This window comes from Halichoerus grypus, chromosome 9 (assembly GCF_964656455.1).
Source record: "Halichoerus grypus chromosome 9, mHalGry1.hap1.1, whole genome shotgun sequence".
In the NCBI taxonomy this organism is placed as follows: Eukaryota; Metazoa; Chordata; class Mammalia; order Carnivora; family Phocidae; genus Halichoerus; species Halichoerus grypus.
Genome location: NC_135720.1, coordinates 96,552,714 through 96,566,384, shown reverse-complemented (window position 1 = coordinate 96,566,384; position 13,671 = coordinate 96,552,714). Strand labels below are relative to the sequence as shown.

Here is a 13,671-nt window from a genome sequence, read left to right as displayed (position 1 = left end):
TAATATCACAGTCTAGCTACAGAATAGACCCACCATACAAAGACCTCTTGTACTATTCTTTTATAACCATACCTACTTCTGTCCTGCACTCTCTCCACCCCATCCCTCAACTCTGGCAACCACTTTTCTCATTCAGTATAACTCATGGACACTCACCTAGATTGTTGCTTCTATCTGTAGATTGTTCCTTTGTATTGCTGAGTAATATTTGGTGATAGATGTACCACAGTTAAACCACTCACTCCTCAAAGGACATCTGGGTTGTTTCCTGTATTTGGCTACTAGGAATAAAGCTGCTATGAATATTCGTGTACCCGTTTTGTGTAAATATAAGTTCTCATTTCTCTGAGGTAAATGCCCAAGAGTGCAACTGCTGGGTAAGAATGGTAATTACATGTTTAGTTTTATAAAAAATTGCCAAGCTGTTTTCCAGAGTGCACCACTTTATAGCAATGTGCAAGTGATCCAGTACTGGGACATCCTTACCAACATTTAGTATTATTGCTATTTTTTATTTTAGCTTTTGTAATAGGTGTGTAGTGATAGCTCATTGTGGCTTTAATTTGCATGCCCTTAGATGTTGAGCATCTTCTCATATGCTTTTTTGGCCATCTGCCTCTCTCCTCTTTAGTGAAATATCTCTTCATATATTTTGTCCTTTTTATAATTGGATTATTTCCTTTTTACTGTTGAGTTTTGAGAGTTCTTTATATATTTTAGATATAAGGCCTTAAAAGACATTTTACTTTTTTTTTTTTTTAAGATTTCATTTATTTATTGGAGAGAGAACATGCAGAGAGAGAGCATGAGTGGGGGGTGGGGTTGGGGGAGGAACAGAGGGAGAGGGAGAAGCAGACTCCCCGCTGAGCAGGGAGCCCGATGCGGGGCTCCATCCCAGGACCCTGGGATCATGACCTGAGCTGAAGGCAGAAGCTTAACTGACTGAGCCACCCAGGTGCCCCAACATTTTACTTTTAGAGTAAAATATCAACATTGGATTATGGATAGCATAATGTACCTACTAGTAAAATACATGACAACAACAGCACAAAGAATGGGAGGAGGTAAATGAAAGTACAGTGTAGTATGGTTCATAACATTATATATGAACTGACAGTGTTAATTCATGCCAAACCATGATAAGTTAGACATGCATATTGTAACCATTTAAAAGACACAGAAAGAGGAATCATTAAAAAAGAAAAAGATATAACTAAGTCAATAGAGGTAAGGTAGAATACCAAAAGATGGCAAGAAAGCAGGATTGAAGGAACAAAGTGCAGCTAAAACAACTAGGAAATGAATAACAAGATGAGACCCTTAAACCCAACCATATCGATTATTATATTACAATAAATGTTAGGGGACTATGACCTTTAATTTAAAAAGATTTTTTTAAAGACCCCACTATTGAGATGTTTACAAGGGACACACTAAAGTATAAAATCATAGATAGGTTGTAAGTAAAATGGTAGAAAATATTTAGTATACTAGCACTAATCATTAGAAAGGTGGTGTGGCTATATTAATGTCAGACACAGTAAACATCAAAATAAGGAGTATTACCAGAGATAAAAAGGGACATTTTGTTATGTTAAATGGGTCAATTCATTAAGGAGACTTACCGATCCTAAATGTGAAAGTAACTGCTAACAGAGTTCCATAGTATATACGTGGCAAAAACTGACAAAATTAAATGGAGAACTAGACAAATCCTCAATCCTATTTTGAGATTCAACACTCCACTCTCAGTAATTGACAGTAAAGCAGACAAAGGGAAGGACAAAGGATTCAGAAGAGTTGAGTATTATAAAAAACTCAACGTAGTAAAGAACACCACACATTGCACAGGTCAGATACACTTTCCACGTGAACATGGGGTATTCATCAGAAGAGACCATATGTTGACCTATAAGACAAGTCTAAAATTTAAAGCTTTAAATCACACAGACTATCGTATGACCACAATTGTTAGACATTGGGCACCTGGGTGACTCAGTCAGTTAAGCATCCAACTGGTTTTTGGCTCAGGTCATGATCTCAGGGTCCTAAGATCGAGCCCCACATCAGCCCTCACTCAGCGGGGAGTCTGCTTGAGATTCTCTCTCTCCCTCTGCCCCTCCCCCCCACTTGCTCTCTCTCTCTCTCTCTCTCTCTGAAATAAATAAATCTTATATTAAAAAAAGAAATTGTTAGACATCAATAATAAAAAAAGGTATCTAGAAAATTCCCCAAAATTTTGAAATGAAGTAACATGCCACTAAATAACACATGGGTCAAAAAAGAAATCATAAGAGATTAAAAATATGAATAACAATGAAAATACCACCTAAGAAAATGTGTGGATACAACTAAAACAGTAATAAATATGAAATCCATAGCTTTAACTGCTCGTGTTAGAACACAAGCTTTTCTTCATTTTAAAATGAGAGTAGAAATAAAATAGATTTCAATATGGAATTTCATTTCACGGTAACTTTGTTTAGACTATTTCTCTTCGTGAATTGGAAAATGTAAACCTGTGAAACTAAATAAAAAGGCAACTATAGAATAAACCATCAGAGGGCACTATTCTTTAACTCCAGAGGAAAAAGCCTCTACTGTGAAAAAATGAAGAAGTAATCTGCTCTGGAACAGACCCGAGATAGCATTGAGATTTTATCCCTTTATTGGGCGAATGAGGCGTGGGGAGAGCAAATGACTTCCCAAGATCATCGTACAAATTCTAGGAATAGTATCAGAACTAGAAACCAGTCTCTTGACTGTTACAGCACATCATGATTCTTTGTGAAATCAGAGACAGACCCAGACTTTCCTATGGGCTTATGCTAAGGAGCTCTTTTCCACCGGGATCTCCCAGCGAGGAGATGTATGCCTGGAGTTGCTGCAGCTGCTGTGGATTAGGGGAAGCAAGCAGGGATGGAGACACCAGGACCTGGAGGCATTTGAGCATCCAGAAAACTGTGCTTGACACTCGTGCCACCTCTTGGATGCTCTGGTGATGCAAACCCGTATAATTCCTTTTTATTTAAAGCCAGTTGGTACACGGTTTCTGTCACTTGCAACCAAGAATCTTGAATCTGCCAAGCTCCTCTGCTTTACAAGAGAGCCAATGGAATTCAGGACATAGGGTTTTATTTTGGAAAGAGAAAAAAAAAATGTTCTAGCTAACTCACCAGGACTGTGTTTGCAAGATAACTTGCAGATATATCCTATATATATCTCTATATACCTATATATCTTGCAGATATAACTTGTAAGATAATAGCCTATAACTAAGGATAGAAAAACATATGAGGACATGCTCATGTTTCATTTTCCCCCAGAAATTTAAGTTCCTAAGTTACGGATACATTTTTTTTTTTCTTCTGCTGACTTCTCCGCTGCATTCTTGGCAAGGTAAATTATTTCAAAGGCCATTAAGAAAATATGTTGGTAGCAGGGAGATGCAGGTTGAGTCATCTTTAATACAACAGTGTCCTCTGACTCTCTAGGGCTAAAGAGTAGGGGGTAAAAACAGTACAGTTGATGTACTTTGCCTTTATGTGCATTATCTCATTTCCATCCCATAGCAACTCTGCAAAGTATTCTCATGTGTCTTTTACAGACGAAATAGAGACAAAAGTTATGCACTGCCTAAAGTCCCCTCGCTGATATGGATAAATATGAGGATTTGAACTAAAATCTATGCTCTTGCTTTATACTAGAAGTACTTGTATCCCCTCTTAACCCAGTCCTGACAACTTTCCTAGGAACTTCAGCACATAATATTTTTGACTGAGGCATTAGCTGTTAAACAGCTTTCATTAAGAGGGCATGATGAGGCAGATTCTCTTACACAGACCGCCTCAGAGTCCTGCTGTGAGAAGCAACAGTTTCCTCTTCCTCCCCGCCATCTGCTCGGCAGCTGCAATGCAGCAACCATGGATGAGTGCATCTCCATCCGTGTTGGCCAGGCTGGTGCCCAGATTGGCAATGCCCGCTGGGAGCTCTATTGCCTGGAACACGGCATCCAGCCCGATGGTCAGATGCCAAGTGACAGGACCACTGGGGGAGGAGATGACTCCTTCAACACCCTCTTCAGTGAGATGGGCATTGGCATGCATGTGCCCAGGGCCGTGTTTGTAGACCTGGACCCCACGGTCATTGATGAAGTTCGCACTGGCACCTACCGCCATCTTGTCCACTCTGAGGAACTCATCACAGGCTGGGAAGATGCTGCCAATATGCCCAAGGGCACACTGCACCATTGGCAAGGAGGTCATTGACCTTGACTTGAACCAGATTCAGAAACTTGCTGACGGATGCACAGTCTTCAGGGCTTCTTGGTTTTCCACAGCTTTGGAGGAGGAACTGGTTCCAGGTTCACCTCCCTGCTGATGGAAAGTCTGTTGATGGTAGCAAGAAGTCCAAGCTGGAGTTCTCCATTTACCCAGCTCCTGGGTTTCCACAGCAGTAGCTGAGCCCTACAACTCCATCCTCACCACCCACAGCACCCTGGAGCACTCAGATTGTCCCTTCATGGTAGACAATGAGGCCATCTATGACATCTGTCATAGAAACCTCAATATTGAACGCCCAACCTACACTAACCTGAATAGGTTGATAGGTCAGATTGTGTCCTCCATCACTGCTTCCCTCAGATGTGATGGAGCCCTGAATGTTGATCTGACAGAATTCCAGACCAACCTGATGCCCTATCCCCGCATCCACGTCCCTCTGGCCACCTATGCCCCTGTCATCTCTGCTGAGAAAGCCTACCATGAACAGCTGACTGTAGCAGAGATCACCAATGCATGCTTTGAGCCAGACAACCAGATGGGGAAATGTGACCCTCGCCATGGCTTGCTGCCTGTTCTACCATGGTGACGTGATTCCCGAAGATGTCAATGCTGCCATTGCCACCATCAAGACCAAGCGCAGCATCCAGTTTGTGGACTGGTGCCCCACTGGCTTCAAAGTGGGCATTAATTACCAGCCTGCCACTGTGGTACCTAGAGACCTGGCCAAAGTACAGTGAGCTGTGTGGACGCTGAGCAACACCACAACCATCGCTGAGGCCTTGGCTCCCCTGGACCACAAGTTTGACCCGATGTAGGCCAAGTGTGCCTTTGTTCACTGGTATGTGGGTGAGGACATGGAGGAAGGAGAGTTTTCTGAGGCCTGTGAGCATATGGCTGCCCTTGAGAAGGATTATGAGTAGGTTGGTGTGGTTTCTGTCAAAGGAGAGGGTAAAGAAGGAGAGAAATACTAAAGTTAAAAACGTCACAGGGAAGGGATGCCTGGGTGGCTCAGTAGGTTAAGCGTCTGCCTTTGGCTCAGGTCATGATCCCAGGGTCCTGGGATCGAGCCCCGCATTGGGGTCCTTGCTCAGCAGGGAGCCTGCTTCTCCCTCTGCCTGCTTCTGTGTGCGCTCTCTCTCTGACAAATAACTATGGTCTTAAAAAAAATAAAAAATTTAAAAATTAAAAAAAAGTCACAGAGGTGCTGCTTTTACAGGGAAGCTTGTTCTGTTTTAAGCCTTGAAAGGTTGTGCTCTGATTGGTTAATTTGTCTATAGCAGCATATACTCTCATATACGACTACTGACCTGTGCTTGAAAACACAACGCTGCTAACACAGACCCAAGCTGTCCATTTCTCTGGTGGGTTTGAGTAAGCTATTCCTTGTCCTAAGTGGTAGAAAAAAAATAGGTTATAGTGAAAGCATAACGGATTCAAAGGTATAAAAAAATGCTAGTTTGTGCTCAGAAGTTCCTTCTTTTTTTTTATTTTTTTAAATTTTTTATTGTTATGTTAATCACCATACGTTACATCATTAGTTTTTGATGTAGTGTTCCATGATTCATTGTTTGTGCATAACACCCAGTGCTCCATGTAGAATGTGCCCTCTTTAATACCCATCACCAGGCTAACCCATCCTCCCACCCCCCTCCCCTCTAGAACCCTCAGTTTGTTTTTCAGAGTCCATGGTCTCTCATGGTTCATCTCTCCCTCCGATTTCCCCCCTTCATTCTTCCCCTCCTGCTATCTTCTTTTTTTTTTTTTCTTAACATATATTGCATTATTTGTTTCAGAGGTACGGATCTGAGATTCAACAGTCTTGCACAATTCACAGCGCTTACCAGAGCGCATATGCTCCCCAGTGTCTATCACCCAGTCACCCCATCCCTCCCACCCCATCCCCCACTCCAGCAACCCTCAGTTTGTTTCCTGAGATTAAGAATTCCTCATATTAGTGAGGTCATATGATACATGTCTTTCTCTGTTTGACTTATTTCGCTCAGCATAATACCCTCCAGTTCCATCCACGTCATTGCAAATGGCAAGATCTCATTCCTTTTGATGGCTGCATAATATTCCATTGTATATATATATACCACATCTTCTTTATCCATTCATCTGTTGATGGACACCTTGGCTCTTTCCACAGTTTGGCTATTGTGGACATTGCTGCTATAAACATCGGGGTACACGTACCCCTTCGGATCCCTACATTTGTATCTTTGGGGTAAATACCCAGTAGTGCAATTACTGGATCGTATGGTAGCTCTATTTTCAATTTTTTGAGGAACCTCCATACTGTTTTCCAGAGTGGCTGTATCAGCTTGCATTCCCACCAACAGTGTAGGAGGGTTCCCCTTTCTCCGCATCCCCACCAACATCTGTCATTTCCTGACTTGTTAATTTTAGCCATTCTGACTGGTGTGAGGTGGTATCTCATTGAGGTTTTGATTTGGATTTCCCTGATGCCGAGTGACGTTGAGCCTTTTTCATGTGTCTGTTGGCCATTTGGATGTCTTCAGAAGTTCCTTCTAAATCATTTGTACCCACTTTTATTCCCTGTTTGAGGTATAACATACATAAAATGTTTAAAGTGAGCTCATCTTAAGTGTACAGCTTAGTCATTTTTAAACATATTTATAACCATGAATCATCACCCAGATTAAGATGTAGAGTGAGTCTAGCACTATAGAAGTTTTTTTTATTTCTTTCCAGTTGGTACTAGTTCACTCCCACCCAGAGGCAACCACTGGTGGGGTTGGATAATTGTAGCTTAGTGCTGTCTGTTCTTGAACTTATAAATTGAATCATACAGTATATATTCTTTTTTTAAAATCTGGATTCTCTACTCAACATGATATTTGTGAAATTCATTCATGTTGGAACAGTTCTTTTCTATCCTTGTGTTATAGTACATTGCTCTTCCTTTTTTTAATTGAGGTATAATGGACATGTAATATTAGTTTCATGTGTACTACATAATAATTTCATATATATATGGCAAAATGATTACTATAATGAGTCTAGTTAACATCTGTCTATGCATAGTTACAAAAAAGTTTTTTTCTTATGATAACTTTAAGTCTATTCTCTTAGCAACTTTCAAACATGCAATATAGTATTATCAATAGTTACCATGCTCTACATTATATCCCCATGACTTATTTTATAACTGGAAGTTTGTACCTTTTGATCCCATTCACCCCATTTCTCCCACCCCTCACCCCCTACTTCTGGCGACCACTAATCTGTTCTCTATCTATGAGTTTGTGGGTATGTGTGTTTTAACTATCCACATATAAGTGAGATTATACTGTATTTTGCCTTTCTCTGTTTGACTAATTTCACTTAATATAATGACCTCAGGGTCCATCCATGTTGTCACAGGCAGCAGTATTTCTTTCGTTTTTTATGGCTGAATAGTATTCCATTGTGTATATGTATACCATACTTGGTTTATTTTTTTTTAATTTTATTTTATTATGTTATGTTAGTCACTATACAATACATCATTAGTTTTTGATGTAGTGATCCATGGTTCATTGTTTTCATATAACACCCAGTGCTCCATGCAGTACGTGCCCTCCTTAATACCCATCACTGGGCTAACCCATCCCCCCACCATCCTCCCCTCTAGAACCCTCAGTTTGTTTCTCAGAGTCCATAATCTCTCATGGTTCGTCTCCCCCTCTGATTTCCCCCCCTTCATTTTTCCCTTCCTTCTCCTAATGTCCTCCATGATATTCCTTATGTTCCACAAATAAGTGAAACCATATGATAATTGACTTTCTCTGCTTGACTTATTTCACTTAGCATAATCTCCTCCAGTCCCATCCATGTTGATGTAAAAGTCGGGTATTCATCCTTTCTGGTGGCTGAGTAATATTCCATTGTATATATGGACCACGTCTTCTTTACCCATTCATCTGTTGAAGGGCATCTCGGCTCTTTCCACAGTTTGGCTATTGCAGACATTGCCGCTATGAACATTGGGGTGCATATGGCCCTTCTTTTCACTATATCTGTGTCTTTGGGGTAAATACCCAGGAGTGCAATTGCTGGGTCATAGGGTAGCTCTATTTGTAATTTTTTGAGGCACCTCCACACTGTTTTCCAAAGTGGCTGTACCAACTTGCATTCCCACCAACAGTGTAAGAGGGTTCCCCTTTCTCTACAACCTCTCCAACATTTGTTTTTTCTGGCCTTGTCATTTTTTGCCATTCTAACTGGTGTACGGTGGTATCTCAATGTGGTTTTGATTTGAATTTCCCTGATGGCTAATGATGATGAGCATTTTTTCATGTGTCTGTTAGCCATTTGTATGTCTTCTTCAGAGAAGTGTCTGTTCATGTCTTCTGCCCTTTTTTTTTGACTTGATTATTTGTTTTGTGGGTGTTGAGTTTCAGAAGTTCTTTATAGATCTTGGATACCAGCCCTTTATCTGTAGTGTCATTTGCAAATACCTTCTCCCATTCTGTGGGTTGCCTCTTTGTTTTGTTGACTGTTTCCTTTGCTGTGCAGAAGCTTTTTATCTTGATGAAGTCCCAAAAGTTCATTTTTGCTTTTGTTTCACTAGCCTTTGGAAATGTATCTTGAAAGAAGTTGCTGTGGCCGATGTCAAAGAAGTTACTGCCTATGTTCTCCTCTAGGATTTTGGTGGACTCCTGTCTCACATGGAGGTTTTCATCCTTTTTGAGTTTCTATTTGTGTATGGTGTTAGAGAATGGTCGAGTTTCATTCTTCTGCATGTGGCTGTCCAATTTTCCCAGCACCATTTATTGAAGAGACTGTCTTTTTTCCATTGCATGTTTTTCCCAGCTTTGTCGAAGATTATTTGACCATAGAGTTGAGGGTCCATATCTGGGCTCTCTTTTCTGTTCCATTGGTCTATATGTCTGTTTTTGTGCCAGTACCATGCTGTCTTGGTGATCAGTACTCTGTAATATAGCTTGAAATTGGGCAACGTGATGCCCCCAACTTTGTTTTTCTTTTTCAACATTTCCTTGGCGATTGGGGTCTTTTCTGGTTCCATATAAATTTTAGGATTGTTTGTTCCAGCACTTCGAAAAATGTCATTGGAATTTTGATCAGGATGGCATTGAAGGTATAGATTGCTCTGGGTAGCATAGACATTTTAACAATGTTTATCCTTCCGATCCAGGAGCATGGAATGTTTTTTCATCTTTTTGTGTCGTCTTCAATTTCTTTCATGAGTGTTCTGTAGTTCCTAGAGTATAGATCCTTTACCTCTTTGGTTAGGTTTATTCCGAGGTATCTTATGGTTTTTGGTGCTATTGTAAATGGAATCGTTTCTCTAAATTCTCTTTCTACAGTTGCATTGTTAGTGTATAAAAAGGAACTGATTTCTGTGCATTGATTTTGTATCCTGCCACATTACTGAATTGCTGTATGAGTTCTAGTAATTTGGGGGTGGAGTCTTTTGGGTTTTCCACATAAAGTATCATGTCGTCTGCGAAAAGAGAGAGTTTGACTTCTTCTTTGCCAATTTGAATAGCGTTTATTTCTTTTTGTTGTCTGATTGCTGTTGCTAGGACTTCTAGTACTATGTTGAAAAGCAGTGGTGGGAGTGGGCATCCTTGACGTGTTCCTGATCTTAGGGGAAAGGCTCTCACTTTTCCCCATTGAGGATGATATTTGCTGTGGGTTTTTCATAGATGGATTTTATGAACTTGAGGAATGTTCCCTCTATCCCTATACTCTGAAGAATTTTAATCAGGAAAGGATACTGTATTTTTGTCAAATGCTTTTTCTGCATCGGGAGGACCATATGTTTCTTCTCTCACCTCTTATTAATGTGTTCTATCACATTGATCGATTTGCGAATGTTGAACCACCCTTGCATCCCGGAGATAAATCCCACTTGGTCATGGTGGATGATCCTTTTAATGTATTGTTGGATCCTATTAGCTAGGATTTTGTTGAGAATTTTGGAATCCATATTCATCGGGGATATCGGTCTGAAATTCTCCTTTTTGATGGGGTCTTTGCCTGGTTTGGGGATTAAGGTAATGCTGGCCTCATAGAATGAGTCTGGAAGCTTTCCTTCTGTTTCTAGTTTTTGAAACAGCTTCAGGAGAATAGGTATTATTTTTTCTTTGAATGTTTGGTAGAATTCCCCCGGGAATCCATCAGGCCCTGGATTAGTTTTTTGGGAGGTTTTTGATCACTGCTTCAATCTCGTAACTGGTTATTGGCCTATTCAGGTTGTCAATTTCTTCCTGTTTCAGTCTTGGCAGTTTATAGGTTCCAGGAGGGTATCCATTTCTTCCAGGTTGCTCAGTTTATTGGCATATAGTTGTTGATAATAATTTCTAATAATTGTTTCTATTTCCTTGGTGTTAGTGGTGATCTCTCCACTTTCATTTATAATTTTATTAATTTAGGTCCTTTCTCTTTTCTTTTGGATAAGTCTGGCCAGTGGTTTATCAATCTTATTAATTCTTTCAAAGAACCAACTTCTAGTTTCATTGATCTGATCTACTGTGTTTCTGGTTTCTAATTCATTGATCTCTGCTCTAATCTTTATTTCTCTTCTAATGAGTGGCTTAGGCATTGTTTGTTGCTTTTTCTCTAGTTCTTTGAGGTGTAGAGTTAGTTGGTGAATTCAGGATTTTTCTATTTTTTTGAGTGAGGCTTGGATGGCTATGTATTTCCCCCTTAGGACCGCCTTTGCAGTATCCCATAGGTTTTGGACCGATGTGTTTTCATTCTCATTGATTTCCATGAATTGTTTAAGTTCTTCTTTGATTTCCTGGTTGACCCAAACATTCTTGAGCAGAGTGGTCTTTAGCTTCCAAGTGGTTGAATTTCTGCCAAATTTTTTCCTGTGATTGAGTTCCAGTTTTAAAGCGTTGTTGTCTGAGAATATGCAGGGAATAATCTCAATCTGTTGGTATTGCTTGAGACCTGATTTGTGACCCAGTATGTGGTCTATTCTGGAGCAAGTTCCATGTGCGCTTGAGAAGAATGAGTATTCTGTTGTTTTAGGGTGGAATGTTCTGTAAATATCTATGAGGTCCATCTGGTCCAGTGTGTCATTCAAAGCTCTTGTTTCTTTGTTGATTTTCTGCTTAGATGATCTGTCTATTGCTGAGAGTGGAGTATTGAGGTCTCCTATAATTAACGTATTGTTATCAGTATGACTCTTTATTTTGCTTAACAGGTGGCTTATGTAGATGGCTGCTCCCATGTTGGGGGCATAGATATTTACAATTGTTACTGCTTCTTGTTGGATAGACCCTTTAAGAATGATATAGTGCCCTTCTGTGTCTCTAACTATAGTCTTTAGTTTAAAATCTAATTTGTCTGATATAAGAATTGCTACCCCAGCTTTCTTTTCAGACCCGCTGACATGGAAGATGGATCTTCATCCCTTCACCTTCAGTCTGGATGTATCTTTAGGTTCAAAATGAGTCTCTTGTAGACAGCATATGGATAGGTCCTGTCTTTTTATCCAACCTGCAACCCTGTGCCGTTTTATAGGAGCATTTAGGTCGTTCACATTGAGAGTGATTATTGAAAGATATTAATTTATTGTCATCATGTTGCCTGTGAAGACGTTGTTTTTATAGATTGTTCCTGTAAATTTCTGTTGTATATCACTCTTGGGGTCTTTCTCCTTTTATAGAACCCCCCTTAATATTTCTTGCAGGGCCGGCTTAATGGTCACATATTCTTTCAGTTTCTGCCAGTCTTGGAAGCTCTGCATCTCTCCATCCATTCTAAATGACAGCCTTGCCAGATAAAGTATTCTTGGCTGCATGTTCTTCTCGTTTAGTACCCTGAATATGTCTTGCCAGGATCATGACCTGAGCCGAAGGCAGTCGCTTAACCAACTGAGCCACCCAGGCGCCCTATTTCTTGTCTTTTTGATAAGAGTCATTCTAACAGGTGTGAAGTGATATCTCACTGTGGTTTTGATTTGCATTTCCCTGACGATGAATGTTGCTGAATACCTTTTTATGTACCTGTTGGCCATTTGTATATTTCCTTTGGGAAAATGTCTTTGCAGATCCTCTGCCCATTTTCAAATAGGATTGCTTTTATTCTATTGAGTTGTATGAGTTCTTTATAGAGTTTTGATATTAACATTTTATTTGATAGAAGATTTGCAAATATTTTCTCTCATTCAGTAGGTTGACTTTTCATTTTGTTGATGGTTACTCTGCTGTGCAGAAGTTTTTCAGTTTGATGTAGACCTAGTTGTTTATTTTTGCTTTTTCTGCCTTTGCTTTTGGTGTTGAATCCGAAGAATCATCGCCAAGATTGTCAAGAAGCTTACCACCTTCTTTTCCTAAGAGGTTTATGGTTTCAAGTTTAACATTCAACTCTGTAAGTCATTTTTTTTTATTGAAATAGATTAACACACAAATGTTACATTAGTTTCAAATGTACAACAGAGTGATTTGACTACTCTGTATGTTATGCTATGCTGACCTCAAATGTAGCTACCATCTGTCACCACACGATGCTACTACAATATAACTGACTCTATTCTCTATAACTTATGTTCCATGATTTATTCATCCTATAACTGGAAGCCTGTACCTCCTGCTTCCCTTCACCCATTTTTCCCATCTCCCTACTCCTTCTCCTCTGACAACCATTTGTTTGTTCGTTGTATTTATGGGTCTGTTTCTGCTTGTTTGTTGGCTTGCTTTTTTGTTAGGCTCCACATATAAATAAAATCATACAGTATTCATCTTTCTTTGCCTGATTTATTTCACTTAGCATAATACCCTCTAGATCCATCCATGTTGTTACAAATGGCAATATCTCATTCTTTTTGATGGCTGAGCAATATTTCAGCGTGTGTGTGTGTGCGCGCGTGCATGTGTGTGTGTGTCCCTGTCAATAGATGCATGGATTGCTTACATATCTTGGCTATTGTAAATAATGCTGCAATAACCATAGAGGTGCATATATCTTTTCAAATTAACGTTTTCACTTTCTTTGAGTAAATAGTAGCGGAATTACTGGATCTTATGACATTTCTATTTTTAATTTTTTGAGGAAACCCATACTGTTTTTCACAGTCGCTACACCAATTTACATTCCTACCAACAGTGCACAAAGTTCCCTTTCCTGCACATTCTCACCAACACTTGTTATTTCTTGTCTTTTTGAGTCTAACCATTCATACAGGAGTAAGGTGATAGCTCACTGTGGTTTTGATTTGCATTTCCCTGATGATGAGTGACCTTGAGCCTCTTTCTTGTGTCTGTTGGCCACCTGTATGTCTTCTTTGGGAAAGTGTCTATTCAGGTCCTCTGCCCATTTTTTAAATCAGATTGGTTGTTTTCTTGGTGTTGAGTTGTATAGGTTCTTAATATATATTAGATATTAACTTCTTGTCAGATCTGTCATT

General features: G+C 39.8%; 1 pseudogene; it reads left to right on the top strand.

The window, feature by feature from the left end:
* The first annotated feature begins 3,883 nt into the window (after positions 1-3,883).
* LOC118555532 (tubulin alpha-1A chain-like) lies at positions 3,884-5,286 on the top strand (annotated as a pseudogene).
* The last annotated feature ends 8,385 nt before the right edge of the window (positions 5,287-13,671 follow it).